The 16,389-nt window shown below is 42.9% G+C and overlaps 1 protein-coding gene across 1 annotated transcript in view; it reads left to right on the forward strand.

Moving 5' to 3' along the window:
* The window catches only part of LOC124624546 (uncharacterized protein KIAA1143 homolog), a 341,719-nt gene that overhangs the window by 246,333 nt on the left and 78,997 nt on the right, over window positions 1-16,389 (forward strand). The gene's annotated exons all lie outside the window — the stretch shown is intronic.

Raw genomic sequence — 16,389 nt, forward strand, 5'->3', positions numbered from 1 at the left:
AAGTTCTTTCTGCTTTCTCTAAAAGCATATTCAGATCTCATGAATAATCTTAAGTCGAAATACTTTCTGCTTTTAATATTTATCGCTGGAATAAGATTCAGAAATTGATTTCTGTTACAGAAGAATGTCTGTGTAGTATTTATTTTGAAAGAAAATAACCGACTCCCACAATCACGAGATTTCGATTTATGTTTCGAGGTCTTACCTAGAGCCCAGGGGAAGGCCACTAATGTCTGAGCTAGAGAGGAGGGATTGAGGGGGTAGGGGCACAAGATGCCATGTCGATTGTGTGGAAAAATGATCTCGAACCGGCCCTGGGTAAGCTTGTTACAGAGTCTTATTTGACTGCTACCCCTTCATCGTGCCATAACTGTCACTTCTTTGCCTCTGCGTACGCCGAGGTGAATTCGCGGTCAACAGGACTACGTGCAGCGAACACGCCAACAGACCAAACGCATTCACACAATAATTGTTTGATATGTCTGGTAATTTCTGTGATTTAGCGAAGTGTGTGGTCTAATGGCATCGTTGTTCGTGTGCGTCATTTTTGTGGCAAATGCGTCTGGAAGTCTGTGAAATATGAAAAAAAAAGAACGTCATTTCGTTAGTAAACATTTTCATTTCAAGAGATGAGCTGCTGGATTGATCGAAACAAAAGTGGATTATGACGGTAAAATTTTCTGGGTTATTAGGCCGCGCCTTATTCCTCTTCAAAGTCCGGACTCGAGGTTTAACTGCTCTGCCGGGATCTTCTTCCGGAATGTTCTGGTGTTCCTTGATAGCTGGGCACTGTCGACAAAAACCACTATTAATTGCACTTACAAAAGCATGGTTCTCGGATTATTGCGAAGAAACGAATCTATTGGGTACGATTTCTAAGGCTACCATTGTAGTTTGTGAGTGTACATATTTGACCAGTTTAAACGGCTTACTCGATAAACCGTTAGCTGTGCCAACGATGGAGGGTCTCCATTTGGCATTAAGCCTAAAATTACTACGTCCTTGTCACGTGCACATAGATACAGTCAAAACTCTGTGCCAAACTGAGACTCGACCCGGATTTTTGCCTTGCGCGAGCAATGCTCTTATCAACTCTACTCTCTAGGCACAACTTAAGAATCTCTTTCTCACAGCTAGGCCGCGCGGGGTAGCCGCGCGGTCTGCGACGTCTAGTCACGATCCGCGCCGATCCCACTCCCCACCCCCCTTCGGAGATTCGAGTCCTCCCTCGGGCATGGGGGTGTGTGTCGTCCTTAGCGTACGTTAGTTAAGTTGGATTAAATAGTGTGTAAACTTAGGGACGGATGACCTCAGCTGTTTAGTCCCCTTAGACCTTACCACAAATTTCCAAATTTCCTCACAGCTAGAATTTTGACAGAATATCTCTCGAGCTCCACAGACGTTCAATTGATACTTTGCTTAATTAACGGAAGAAAGAACATTTCGGGGGAATAGCTTAGCCACATTCTGGGAATTCCACGGCCCAGGTTCGCGGCTCGGATTGCTAACAGTTTTCAATCTGTTATTTGTTTTGATAACACCGACACTCCGCTGCACAGTGATATATGCTGTTCGCATGCGAGGCGAGACTGACTTAATTTCGAATCTGCACCAGAACTACTGGTGGTCGGCTACGCAGCCCCCACTGGATGGTCTGCCGGTAATCCAGCAACTAACCCGCTAATCACTTTGCAAGCGGTGAACAACCATACCATTCAAAACCACCTCCTCCTTATGGCATGCAGAACTCAGCGGCCCACCGTGTACGTCTGCTCCCCGCGCCTCGATGTAGAATATCGGATTGCGCGGCCTCTCTCGCCGGAGGTTAGTTTACATTAGTTTAAGCAGTATGTAAGTCTAGGGACCGATAACTTCAGCAGTTTGGTCCCTTAGGAATCCACACACATACGCACTTCAGGCACACAACCACTCTTCGCGACCTCTCGGACTGACTCTCTTCGGTTTTCTTCATACTTCACGGGGATAATATCAGCGCAAGGAAATCAATTTCCTAAAGTAATACGACGCAATTCTCAAACTAGAAAATAATCACCTTTGAATATTAGAAGTTTTTGGAGCGTTGTGACGTATCAAAGATTTCGAACATTTTTTAACGAAGCTCCAGGCAGTTGAGTGCGTAGCGTGTTAGTTTTGTATTCGTTGAATTTCTGTGTCGATTCTCCGTTGGAGCAACACGATTTTAATTGAATTTTATATTTATTTTCAAATGGAAATATTATAAAGTACCGAGTCATGACTTTCGCTAAAAATAAGATCTTATTTTCAGTCACAAATCGCATAAAAATAAATTAAAATTCGATGCACAAATTCAAAATACCTTGTTGTTAAATAGAAAATAATCTGTTTCAACAATAGCGCTCACTCTCTGTAGGTAGAAAAGAATTTTTTTCTGTTTGATGTTTCGTGTTTGTGTACCAAATTTTAATTTGCTGTGAATGTTCGCGTTTTCATGCGGTTAGTAATTTTATATTAAGTATGTTATTTTTGTTAAAAAACTTTGATTGAATATTTGCTGATTAACATTTCAATGTGATATAAAATTAAAATTCAAATAAAAAAGGTACTTCTAGAGAGCCCCGAACTGTTGACTCACTGACGCAACGCTGTTACGCCACAAGCTGAGTTACCACAGCTCTAATCGAAGTGTTTTGTACTTCACAGCGTTTGAAAATCTTCAGGTGTTCAAAGGCGATATTTTCGAGTTTTTATATTCATGCACTGTTTCATAAAGAGAGCACTTAGCGACTTACAATAAACTTTAAGCGTAATTTCGAACTCCTCCTAAACTAGCTTTCGTGCTTAAAGTCAAATATTTAACGTATTAACTCATTTGTAACGTAATCAGATATTTGAAACTGTTTATACAAGGGAATTAAGATTCTTTAAGGACTTGGGGTTACTGATAGTTCCTAATCATCAGAAATTGCGCCACTGTCCTCGATTATGCGCCAAATCTGTTTGTAGTGTCTCGTGGACTAAGAAGCATGTGACACGTTTGACGGAGATTTGACAGTCGTATGGACACGTTAAGGTTGGTGGATGCCTTGGTGCTAATTGAGAGGACAAGCTATGTGACGGTACCGGTTTTAGCTACTTCCCTCCCCTCCCTCTTACCCTCTCACCATCAGCAGCACAAACATCACACCAAATTCAGCACACCCTCTTCACAGTCTGCTCCGGACAGATTCAGTTAAAATACAACACTCACGCTTTGCGAAGGAAAGAACTCGCGTTGAGGAAGGGTACAGAAGAGAATCGCCTGTGTCCTCTCGAAGAAACCTTCCGGCGTTCTCCTCCAGCAGTTTGGGGAAAATCATGGAGAACCTAAATCTCGATGGTCGGGTGGGGATTTGAACTGGCGTCTTCCCTAATACGAATCCAGCGTCTCACCGCTGAGCCAGCTCGCACGCTGCAAAGAAAGAAAACTTTTCCCATTAGGGGACTTAGAAACCCCTCGGCGGTCTCCCAGCCACAATGCCAGCCTACTTCACTCTGCCAGATAGACGATGAGCTAACGCTCAGACTGAAGTGAGAGCTGTTGTAAGAGGATACAGTCGATTACAAACGAAAGCTCAGGCGTTACTCAGGATCAGCCGTTGAGAGGAGCAATCAGCTGATCGTCTGTCGCCGATCGAAGATAATGCTGTCTTGTCGAACTGGCGACCTAGCCCTGTCCCTAAGACATTTAGTTTTTTGTGCTGTCCTGTGTAGTCCGTAGTGTTAGTGTGACCTCATGTTAATGACGTGGCAACTTAGACAGTCAGAACATTAGGAGCATGGACTTCATGTTGACCATTAGTTGTTACCGGAGGGAACTGGCACGTAGACAGTTAATTAGCAACTACACTGGAGACGTAACAGCTACACAGAGAGAGGTTTCCGATTCGCGTGTTGCTGAATTTTATGGAATTTTTTTCAACCGGTCATACGATAGATGCTCACTTCTTGGGTCGCACTGACAGTTGCTTTGGGCCGCACGCGGCTCGCGGCTCGCGAACCGCGGGTTGGACACCCTGATCTACAGACGGGAGCCGGGCTTCATTATTACTTCAGTAACGTACTGTACCAGTTGTTTATGCCTTAACTGTATTTGTGTCCTAAAATATGTTTACTGTGTATGCCAAATCCTGACATAGCAATGGATATCCGGCGATTCCACACTATAATCGATATGAAGCGCATAGCTGTGCGTTAGGACTAATTGCTGTGTTCTCATTTTCTGACTGCTCGTAATTCTTGTTTCAATTCTTACTTACTTGGACTTAGTTTCTCGAATACTAAGTAGCATGTTGGACAATAAGTTTCTTCCAGCGAACTCGATCACCTGCCATGTTTACTTCTGTATCTATTCCCTTGTTTCCACGATAGTGGTGCTTCTTTCAAGCGTAGAGCTTGTACTGCAACCTTCAGTCTTCTTTCAGCAACGATTTTGTGCAGGCTGCATAAACTACTATTTCTCAGCATGTCGTCATCTGAAACATGGTCGCTGTATGTGATTTTTAAAATTTGCTTCATTTATGAGAAACATTGAGCCTGTTTGTTGCTTTTGCTGGCATTTTCCAGATCTCAGATGCATTTATAGCGATCGATAGAATGATAGAGGAGTCCAGCGGAAGCTTTGTGGACAGACTTATACAGTCCAGTTGCCATATGGATCGCATTCGTTGGAAGAGTGCAGAAGCTTTTCCATTTCTGCTGCTGACGTCTGGGTCTATGTTCCCGTTGTTACAGAAAAGGCAGCCGAGATGTAGAAACCGGTCAATATGCTTCTATTGCACCATATTTTGAGTAGATACATTTCCACTTTTGATGCCCATTGTGTTTTCGGTCATATGTTTGAGCGGAGCGAAAAAAGACTTTCTATAAATGAAACAATGGATTTTTGTTCGCATTTTCATTGCCAAACGAAAACTGGGAACTGGATAAGTAGAGTATCAAAGTGACCACCATCCGGTCTAGTTCTGCAAAAGAAAATTATTTTTCTTATTACTACTTATTTTTAACGATACAGAACTGGTCATTCCATCCAGCTTGGTAGTCATTAGTTCTACTGTTCGAGGTCTTTCTGCCGGATGTATGATGTCATCAGCAAAATGGAGATCCGTAAGACTAGATTGCTCATTCTAGCGTATGCTGTGTTGGAGTGGTCTGTAGTTTTTCTTGTTATGAAATATATGGCTGAGATGAAAATGAAATTGTGACATAATGCATCCTGGTCTGACACCTAACAGAATATTAAAGAAAGGAACAGCAATTCGAGTCTAGATATAAGTTTCTGAAAACACCTCTGAGATGAGCAGGAATTCCATATAGGCTTAAAGTATTCCACAACGATTCTCGGTAAATACTGTCACAAGCTTTCGTAAGACTCTACGAACTGTAAGTGCTGTGTGCCGTTGAATTATATGTATTGCTCTATTACGTTTCCAGAACAGACATTTGTTCAGAGATGGGTCTCCCACTTCGATAGCCAGCCCGTTCTTGTAGTTGATAATCTACTGCTCCTTGTGCCCTTTTCAGAAGAACAAGGAAAAAGGTCTTCGCCTAGCACCGACAGAAACGTGATCTCTTCACTTCACATATTATATTAGATTTCCTTTCTTTGATACCTTAACAGTGATACCGCTCCTCCAATCTTCTGCAATTCGCGTTTTTTTTCCAACAGGTGTTTCAAAGTTCATTAAGTTCCACATTTTAGAATTTCGCCTGAGATTTCATCCAAACCAGCTGGAATATTTCTTGTTGTTTCTATAACGGTAAAGAGTATAGTGGATTCGGAGTGTTACTATGAAGCCCAGTCTCACTTCTTTCGCATCCGAGTTTGTGACCGTCAATGGCCGGAGTTCGTTTCACATTCAGATAAAGATAAATCGATGAAAGGAACAGTACACTTCTTCCTCAAGACAAAAAAGTATTTAAATTGTGCGTTCGAAGAAGGAAAGATATGAGAGATAAGTATTAGTCTGCGTGACACAGAAATCTCGTCTCACAAAGTAAAAAATACACAATTTCACATTTTAGAAGAGCACTTTGTGTTTGTCTTATAAATTATTTTTATGTTCATTGTGTTTCTTTTTATAGATCACTCTAAAACACTTGATAATATCGATCTAAACCGTCTAAAAAGAGCCAAAGACAGACTTTCACCTGCTCGATATTTAGATGATTTCGTATTATACTCCTGATCCTTAACTAAATCCTACAGGAAAATAAAGGTGATTTAAAACCAGAGGTGAAATGTTACATTTGAATATCAGAACATTGTTCTACGATTATTTAGTTGAATACATGGCCAGGTATTGCTACCAACTTGTACGTATGAGTGAGAGCTTTACGTGGTGGAAGAAAGGTTGTTATAGATGTTATTATGCATCATAATCCTTAGTATGACCATTAACGTCAGTTAAAATACATAATCGATTTACAATGAATGAATTGCGACATAATAGCAAGTTCTCTCCTTCATCACGGTTAATGTCTTCTCTGCACGCGAGGGGCTCCAAAACTAAAACCAAAATTCAGTATTTCTGCTGTTGAAATTAGTATTGTGTATTATGCAATGTATACACTAAAAGCGAAATATACGGTATCCCATTGCGCAATTCTGTATGCAGTAATCTTTGTAACGATCTCAGATATTCGTGCGTCAGTGCCTTCGTATTTTTAGTGTAGTAAGGTGCCGGGGCTTTGGTGTAGCTACATACATCGACTGAAGTGTTCCGTTTTAAGAACAGAGATTCGGATGCGCATCTGGTGGCACAAAAAACTATTTGGAACCTCGAACAAATGCAGGTAAGCCGTAGCAGCGTTAAAATTGTTGTAGGTGAATATGACTTATCTGTTCATACCATAAGACTAGAGGAATTACAGAGACAGCAATATGATCCACTGTAGCATAATCGTATGGATCAGTGTACTAGTTGATGTGGACTTTGTTCTTTGGTGGATGAAAACCAGAAGGAATTCAGAAACGTGATAGAGCTGCAAGCGGCACGTTTCATCATCGTGAGAGCGATAGAGAGTTGTTCTCGTTCAAGGAGCTTAATTGGCACTTGCTAGAAGATAATAACTGATCTCGTCACGAAATATTCTTGGGTAAATTTAGGCATTCGCTACTCGATATAAAGTAGAAAGCAGTTGTACTACCTCCGTCGTGCATTTCGCAAGGATATTCCGATTATGCCTACGTTTACAGCTACGCTGTATATTTTTGTTTTTAACGCGTGCTGTACCTCTGGATCACGGGGTTCGATTCCCGGCCGGGTTGGGGATTTTCCCTGCGCGGGGACTGGGTGTTTGTGTTGTCCTCATCATTTCATCATCATCATTCTGGACTGTGTAAAAAATTGGACTGTATAAGAATTGGGACTTTGTACGGGCGCTGATGACCTCGCAGTTGAGCGCCCCACAAACCAAACCAAACATCATCATCAACGCGTGCTGTATACTGTGACTTGTGCAAGTGATGCATAATGTGTGTGACTTTCTGTGTAACAAGGTAACAAGAAATCCTGAAAGCACCAAAACAGTGCAAGAGCTCACAAATCACGCGTAAACGCCAGAATATAGTCCACGAGAAACGCCGTAGATGATGAGAATTATTACCCGAAACCCGTCGCATAGGAAACAAATGAAGGCAAATCGTGACTGGCTTCAGCAAACGCTATAAAATAACAAACAAAACCATTGTCTTTACATCTGCATGGTTTCACGAACTATTTCTAATGGTAAAAAAAAAACAAAAAAAATTTTTAAGTTTAATGTTTTTGGTATGTGTTACTTCCGTTTAATTACCAATTCAGAAAGAATTTCTGCTGTTTATTCACGTACGCTTATGAAGAGATCCATTATGTGGCCTTAACTGTCCTAACACACAGTGGAACACGCTGTTTGTAATATGGGACTATGCGTTGAAGATATATGAATGAAGGTTTAGTGCATAGACGTTACGGTCAGTTCGAGTGAACGGAGACAATTTAGTGAGTCGAATGTGGCGCTACTTTTAGGGACATCGGGTTCGAACACACAGACGGAAAATTTTAGAGGAGTTCCAAGTATACAGATCCAGTGTCACTTCGGAGAAAAAAAGATTGCTGTTCAACGCCACGTCGACAGCAAAGACGTTAGAGATGGCATTCTTATCAAATGGAAAGATTTGCAAAATGATAGCCTCGGTCATAGCTCTGGCAGGCTTTGACCGGAGCCTCAGAACTCTAGAATGTTTATAATACGAACCAGTCGTCGGACTGTCTCGTCAGTTACCGCTGCTCTTGTGTAGAAGGCAGTGACTGGAGTATCCACCGAGAAGAGTCGTTTCCGCGGTTATGTTGCTGCTGCTTTCGCCCAGAAACCATTGACAACACGTACAAATGTTCAGTCTGCCTTAGATTATCTCTCTCTTAGAATATGTCCTTGCAGAATACGTTTAGATTGATTTTGCAGCAGGGGAAGAATGTTTTCCGCAGTGGTGAGCCACCTTGCTTGATACGCTGATCAGTGTGAGCACCCGGCGCGTGACTGACGAACAGTGCTTACTTGATTATGCTGTGACGACAGTTAAATTCGGTAGTGGTCTGCAGCTCGGATCAAATGGTTCAAATGGCTCTGAGCACTATGGGACTTAACTGCTGTGGTCATCAGTCCCCTAGAACTTAGAACTACTTAAACCTAACTAACCTAAGGACATCACACACATCCATGCCCGAGGCAGGATTCGAACCTGCGACCGTAGCGGTCACGCGGTTCCAGACTGAAGCGCCTTTAACCGCACGGCCACACCGTCCGGCGCAGCTCGGATCATCTACTAAAGTGGAGCCAAACTGAACGCAGGCGTTTGTGAATACGTAACGTGTTAATGTACCCGTACAGGACCTAATCTTTCCTGCGTTTGCCTGGTAATGTTCCTCGCCACAAAGCAAGAATGAAAACTCGGCGGATTGTTAAGTGAATCTATCAACGTTTCCAATAATTATTAACTATAGTGCATTTAATTATGTAAGTGTTTTAGTATAAGTAGTTTCTTGAAGTTCAGTGCTAGTAGTTGTTTTGTAGCCTACAGCAGATCGTCTGTTAATCATAACGCGTCCTTTGTCAATGTTGGACATTCTCGATCATAGATAATATGTTGTTCAGTAAAAGTTTTGCATTAGTCTCATGACTTGTATAGTTTGTGTGTGTGTGTTTTCTTTTCTTTTTTTAAACTTCTTTTTCAACGCTCTTTTGACTGTAGGAAACCGCTACCTACAGACACATCTGTAATGGAAGTAGAAATAACCTAAGTTCTCAAGCCAGTTCAGCAGAGCACGGATCAATGCTGCTTCTGTACAGTGTTCGTGCTGTCAATATATGTCACTTCACGTGATGTGGCGTACACAGCAGCGACGTCATTCGTACATTCAGCCACTATAGTGTGGCATGGAACATTGACGATCTGCCTCGTAGAACTCGCCCTCTATCAACAGAACTAACTGATAACTCTCTCTCTCTCTCTCTGTGGTGCGTGTGTGTGTGTGTGTGTGTGTGTGTGTGTGTGTGTGTGTGTGTGTGTGTGTGTGTGCGCGTCCGTGTGCGCGCGTGTGCGGGCCGCGCGGTCTACCCGGCTCCTCCCGTCAGAGGTTCGAGCCTTTCCTCGGGCATGGGTGTGTGTGTTGTCCTTGGCCTAAGTTAGTTCAAGGTTAGGGATCGATGATCTCAGCAGTTTGCTCCCATAGGATCTTACCACAAATTTCCAAATCTCTCTCTCTCTCTCTCTCTCTCTCTCTCTCTCTCTCTGTGTGTGTGTGTGTGTGTGTGTGTGTGTGTGTGTGTGTGTGTGTGTGTGTGTGTCTGTGTCCGAACAGACCTTGGAAGGCCCAACGATTCCGATCGACCGCCGTGTCATCCTCAGCCGATTGGCATCACTGGATGCGGATGTGGAGGAGCATGTGGTCAGCACAACACTCTCTCTGTCGTTGTCAGTTTTCGTGACCGGAGCCGCTTCTTGTCAGTCACAAGGGCTGTGTGCACCTCGCTTGCCAACAGCGCTCGGCAGCTCGGACGGTCACCACCCAGGTGCTAGCCACGCCCAACAACGCTTAACTTCGGTGATCTCACGGGAACCGGTGTTACCACTGCGGCAAGGTCGTAGGCAACTAATCACTGCTGCCTGCAAATTATGGCTAGTAGTTACCCCGAGGAATATGCAACTGTATTGCACCTTATCTTTTTGGGGGCAACTGGGAGCACTGAGTTGACACAGACAGCTCGGATTTGTCCCTGTACGATGTACTTAATAACAGTAAACAGTACAAACATCCTCCCCCCCTCCTTCCCCCATTACTGTGATGCGTGGAGGAAATGACCAAAGGGAAGATATGTACCGATCGTGGATCAATAACTTCTGTTTCGGAGTGGCCGAGCGGTTCTAGGCGCTACAGTACGGAACCGCGCGCCCGCTACGGTCGCAGGTTCGAATCCTGCCTCGGGCATGGATGTTTGTGATGTCCTTAGGTTAGTTAGGTTTAAGTAGTTCTAAGTTCTAGGGGACTGATGACCGCAGCAAAAGTGCCATAGTGCTCAGAGCCATTTGAACCATTGTTGACTTCTGTTTTTGTTGATCATCGATTTGTCTGACCCCTCATGACCGTCCCACCAGAATGTGGAGACGAGGAACACCAGCGCACGTGACAGGCGTGCGGTCCCACCGGTTCAGAGGCAGTAGAGTCAGTTATGTTTTGTGTCGGATGTACGAATGTCGGCCGCCGCTCATTGCTATCGAGGGCAGTTTGATGGCTGCACAGTACCAGAATAGCAATCAACCCAACGGAATGTCCTGCTCTATCTGCTGGTATGCACCCTATGGAGTACGCTTAGGACTAGTTGAAATTTGAAGTGCGTCGTCGTCGTCGCAGTAACACTGGACGCCATCAGCAGGCCCACCTTCGAACAGCCAGACAGGCTTGAACACCATTGTCTTGACGATTTTGTGGCCAGCATGCCACAGAAGATCCAAGCGTGTTGCACTGCGTGGGATGGAGCAACAGGATACTGAGCAGTACCCAACATCAGGATGTGCAAAGATATCAATTTTCCAACTTGCTGCTATAAAAGCAGCCATTGATTTATTTTGATTTCACAGCAAAGCTTTTTTTAGCTTCAAAAGCTCTTCTTTCATCTTTTGCTGTCTAGAAACCTAAGACTAAACGCATCCGCAGACTTCCACATAGTGCAAAACATTTTTCAGCACTTTACGAGCAAATTGTTTTCATACTTCATACCAGACGCGCATTTGCTGTAAAATTTGTTCTGTAACACTGTTCAAACATGCGATGCCCCTCACCTGTTGGTTTGAAGATGAGATAAAGCAACGAGTGTTGTTTCTGGTTTCATCCAGTTCACATACTGCTGCTTCATGAGTGCTAGATTACTACATAGCTATCTCACCAAGGAAGATTACAAAAGTTTAGCTGTATTCACCCAGTACTTGCAAGTCAAAGAAAGCAGAGTAACAAAATGTGAGAAGCTCAACAGCATGCAGCAAGTAAGTAATCTTTTCTTGCAGTAATTCAACTGTAGAAGAAGGTAGAAAAGCACACTGCGTCAATAGAAAATAACTTTCTTAACTGTATGTAGGATGTTTGCAGAACAGAATATAAACACATATGTCAAGACTTTTCCTAGCCTGCTGCACATGTATTGCGGGGGCTTTTTTGTGCTATTTATCGTAACAAATATACTTCCCACACTTTCTCGTCAAATTTGTGCTGATGATATGCACCATACAGCGTCTCTTGTCACAAATTTTTGTTGCTTCGGCGCAGGGTCAACCTTTGACAGGTATATTATGCAGCTTCCCATATTTGACGTGTAGAACGCCGAAAGACTACCAACTTCCTGATTGGCAGGGAAAAAGCCTTTAAAGAACTTTGCTCCTTGACGTCAGGTCTGCACATAAAACTCGCAGTCGGTCCTTTTTGCTGCAACCTGTTGTATTTTAAATGCTTCAAACGTCGAACTAAATTCCAATTATATACAAAATTCAGTCTGTTTTGTAGCAGCCTGACACTCTTGAACTTAATGCCGACTGATTTCGAACGCTGGATGTTTAGTTGCTTTCACTGTCTGCGAAACGCTGTAGCGCATTCTCCATAAGCAGTCCCCATAAAAGAGACTCAAAATAAACTACACACGACGCCAGGCATTCAACTGCGAGTCTTCATCTTATAGCAATATGATTTTGCGTTCTGCAAGAGTAGATACTATATTTAGCTGACTGCTATTGTGCGCTTCGCCGCAGCGTGGAGCTTCGCAAACTACTGCGGCCTTTATTGGATTACACTTTCATTTGTTACCATTCGGGCCAGGTAAATGGATTGTTTTAAATGTTTCGTAATGTAAATCCAGGTATGGATTTCCGTAGAATGTTGCTCGTTGGGTCTCCCCCACTTTTGTTATCCTTCATTTCTCCACACACACCAGGTGAAGGATAGTTCTACTGCCTTGCTGTAACAGTTGTTGAATAGACGTTTTTGAATGAGCCTACCACATTTTATATCCGTAATTGAAATAAAGTTTTTTCGGCTACTGTCAATTTAGTGCTGGCAGTCACGGAAAGTGGCAGCCGTAGCACGAGTTAAAGAAAATGAATAGTCCGACATGGCTTGCGCCTGATTTTACCGTCAAAAGAAGAGAATCACTTTCCAATTTATCATACGACTTTGAAATCGAAGCGTGTGACAGTTGTGCATGTTTAGGCGGAAAACACTTTAGTAAGGTGTTGTCTCAGTTACTATAAGGAAAACCAGTCGTCTATCCGAAAGTTGTTTTGGACCGCACGGTGCTTAACAGGGCATAATCTTTCTGGAGGTGCGATGCCCTTTCGTACATTCAACCCGTGAACCGGTTCACCGACACTGTTATATAGAGGCTGCTTACAGTTTATCGTGGAGCCCGAGCGATGGTGCCGCTTGACTTTGGTACATTCATGAAGCATTATCAGAGGTTAAGACCACGTTAACTTCAAGACATAAATCCCAAGACCAACACGAGATCATACCGCGAACGTACAGATATGTAGTCTGCCAGCTACTGATGGAATTGACGCTAATTTCCAGAAATAAATCGAAAGAATAATTCAGGATCAAGACCCTAACATTCAGATATGTATTCTGACATCCACTAAGTCAGTGCAGTTTTCAGTAATTGTCATACAGCAAAACGCAAAGTAATATTTCTTCTTTTGCCAGGATTTAATGTAAATCGTAGCGCCCTTAGATTTCAGAGTTTGCTAAGGTAAGGGACGATGCAGTTGCTTAAGACACACCAAGATAATCGTCACGGACAGGCATAAACCACAATCAGTTTTGGGGAGCGGGATTACGAAGCTAAAAAGTCCAGCGTTTCACTGTCCTACTTCCTAGTTGCACGAAGACTGCCCCCGTGCTACAGAGACGAAAAACACCTCGCCAATAGAACCACAAGCGCGGTGATCTGCTTGTAAGTAAAGCGAGAAATTTTGCAGTGCTCAACTAATTCGCTGGGGAGCAGCACACGTGCTCCCTTCATCGGAATAGCAGCATTTCATAAGGATCAAAATGCGCAATACCGGAAGCTTCCTTAGTTAGGAAATGCGTGCTAGATCTCCGTGACTCTTCTCTCTCGAATATAAGCATCAACAGGATGAAGATGTCATTTTCCAAAGTTGTTGCTCATTGTTTCAGTAGGTCCACCGCATCTTGTTTCAAATATTGATGACTGCGTAAAACTACAGTGGTGGAATTTGTCGCATCAGATTCCATAATTCAGTACTTTTGTTATAATCGTCGAAAATCTTAGACGAATTGGCTTGATTTTCCTCCCTCTCTTTAGGAAGCAAATATACACAATAATATATATCAATTTTATTTTAGTCTCTTGATTTATTTCTATAAGAGGAGTTGTTATTTACATTTTAACACTCTTAAGGAAGCGGATGGAAGTGTTTACATCATTTGATCTGTTTCTTCTTCCGAACTATCACTGTTAATCTTGGAAGGGACACACAATAAACTTTACGACATAACATTGATAATTTTTTATGTTTTTACACCTACAGCTACCTCGTCTGATTTCACTGTTGCCAATCAACACTTGACCAGTTCTCAAAGTGCCTTGATAACCGCTACTCATATCGTGTAGACATTGAAAGAATTAATTTTTCAGTGTATTCCTCACTCACTACCCACGCACAAGAATCTCCAATATTTCCCGTCTATTTCGTGGTTTCTTTTTTGCAACAGCATTTACCGTAACCTTCCAACAGTTCTCTATAGGATTGCGATTGGGGCTATTTCCAAGCCATTCTAACGTTTGAGCCCCATTTTGTTTAAGGAAAGTTTTTACCTGAAATGCAGAATAACTAAGTTGGAAGATCGTCTGCTTCATGCTTGACACAAACATTGATCACAGGACCTACCTGCAGAGTTCTGTGGCAAGGTGCCGAATCGTCCTGGAAAATGCAACTGAAAATATTTCCCAACTAATCTTTTATTGTGGGCATAAGCTCCCTTTCAAGGATGCTGATGTATACTTTCATTGGTGGTGCCATTTATGAAGTCCAGGTGACCTACTCCGTGGGTAGAAATGTATCCTCAGGCCATATTTCCTGCTGGATGTTCGTGTTATACACGAAGGCAAAAATTCTTCACGTCCTCTGCGACGCACGAACACTTTGCCATTGGAGTCACACAGATTAAATTTAGGCTCATTTGAGGAGATTACTCTGTTCAACATCTCCAGCGTCTGTTAAATGTGCTACAAACAGCTACTGTTGTCGCATTGTTTGTGTCAATAAAGATTATTTTTCTAGGTCGACGGGCAGCGAGCCCAGTTGCCAGCAGTTTGTTTCTAAGAACACCACGGGTTACTGAGACGTCACAAATTGCTTACCAGTCTCGCTTTAGTTCAGTTGATGCGCGACGATCCTATCTTGTATGATAGTAGATGCCCTTTTGTTATCTCTTCCGTCCTCACGATCAACGTTCGCTTTCTCTCTCTCTCTCTCTCTGAATTTTTCCAGTAACCTCGAAGTTGCAGTCCGCAGCTCGTGGTCTAGTGGCTAGCGTTGCTGACTGTGGATCAAGGGGTCCAGGGTTCGATTCCCGGCCTGGTTGGGGATTTGCTCTGCCCGGGGACTGGGTGTTTGTGTTGTTCTCATCGTTTCATCCTCACCATCATCATTCCTGTCAGTGGCTCGATTGGAGTGTGCAAAAAATTGGACTATGAAAAAATTGGGACGACCCTGCAGATGAGCGCCCTACAAACCAAACATCATCATCATCATCGAAATTGCAGACTGATTAAAACCTATCTTAGAGGATGCCTGTCTTACCCTGAGAGGAGCTGACGCATAAGCAAGTATAGCAGCTTTGGCGTTAATTCCACTTCAATCCGTCAACACAAAAGATCTGTACGAACATTGCTTCATGGTAGATGAAAACAATGGCAACAAGGAGCTGAATAATGTTGGAAAAAAATGTGATAGGAAGTGAAACAATAAAGGCACGTGTTTGGCGTAAAGTTAAGCGCCGGTGCGCCAATACGAAACGACAGAAGAGAGAGGGCTGTGAAGAAGATGTCAGCCAACTGCACGCTGCCCGACCCCTCTCCAGGACGACAACGCGAAGGCAGCGACCTCTATGCGAAGAGGACATAGACCAGCGACTTGGGAACTGTATAATACTGAAGAGATTTCTTATATACATGTTGCCCTTTACTTGCGACACTTATGTGTTATTGTCAAAGTTAAGTATTGTCAATGTTCATTTTCATTTGAATTGTCGTCTAGTGATCCGTGAAAGCAGGTTTCCTAGACACCCCATATTCGACGACTATGAAGTATTCAACAGTAAGAATATGTAACAGGCGATTTAAAAACAGTGGACTGGTACAACCAGAAGCAAACAGCCGCCAAAGACAAATTAATGAAGTAATAATTGGTGATGCAGTAAATAATTCCACCACTGTAGTTGTCAAAGGCAATGAGTTAAAAAAGCTTTCAATGGCGAACTGCCCGTGCTCATGCGAACAAGTTTTTATCTACAGAAGTGCTAGTCCCTTGTTGAACTCCTGTTTTTTTTTTTTTTTTTTTTTTATTTACGTACCGATATCGTTCTAAAACAAGAAAAGAAATGGAAGAAAATCTAACATGGAACAAAACCGTAAATGTTATCAAGAATAGTTCGATGATTGGACATTGGCATACTTCTGAGAAGCATCATAGTCCCATTTAAAAACCTGAACAACCAAAACTGTACGGCTGTGGGACATTGGAGGAGTCGTGGCTGAGGCGTGGCTTACTGCGATATCTCCGTCGTTACCGTGACTCTCCCAAGTAGCCCACAAGGGGAGTAT

Source organism: Schistocerca americana, chromosome 1 (assembly GCF_021461395.2).
Source record: "Schistocerca americana isolate TAMUIC-IGC-003095 chromosome 1, iqSchAmer2.1, whole genome shotgun sequence".
NCBI classification, from domain to species: domain Eukaryota; kingdom Metazoa; phylum Arthropoda; class Insecta; order Orthoptera; family Acrididae; genus Schistocerca; species Schistocerca americana.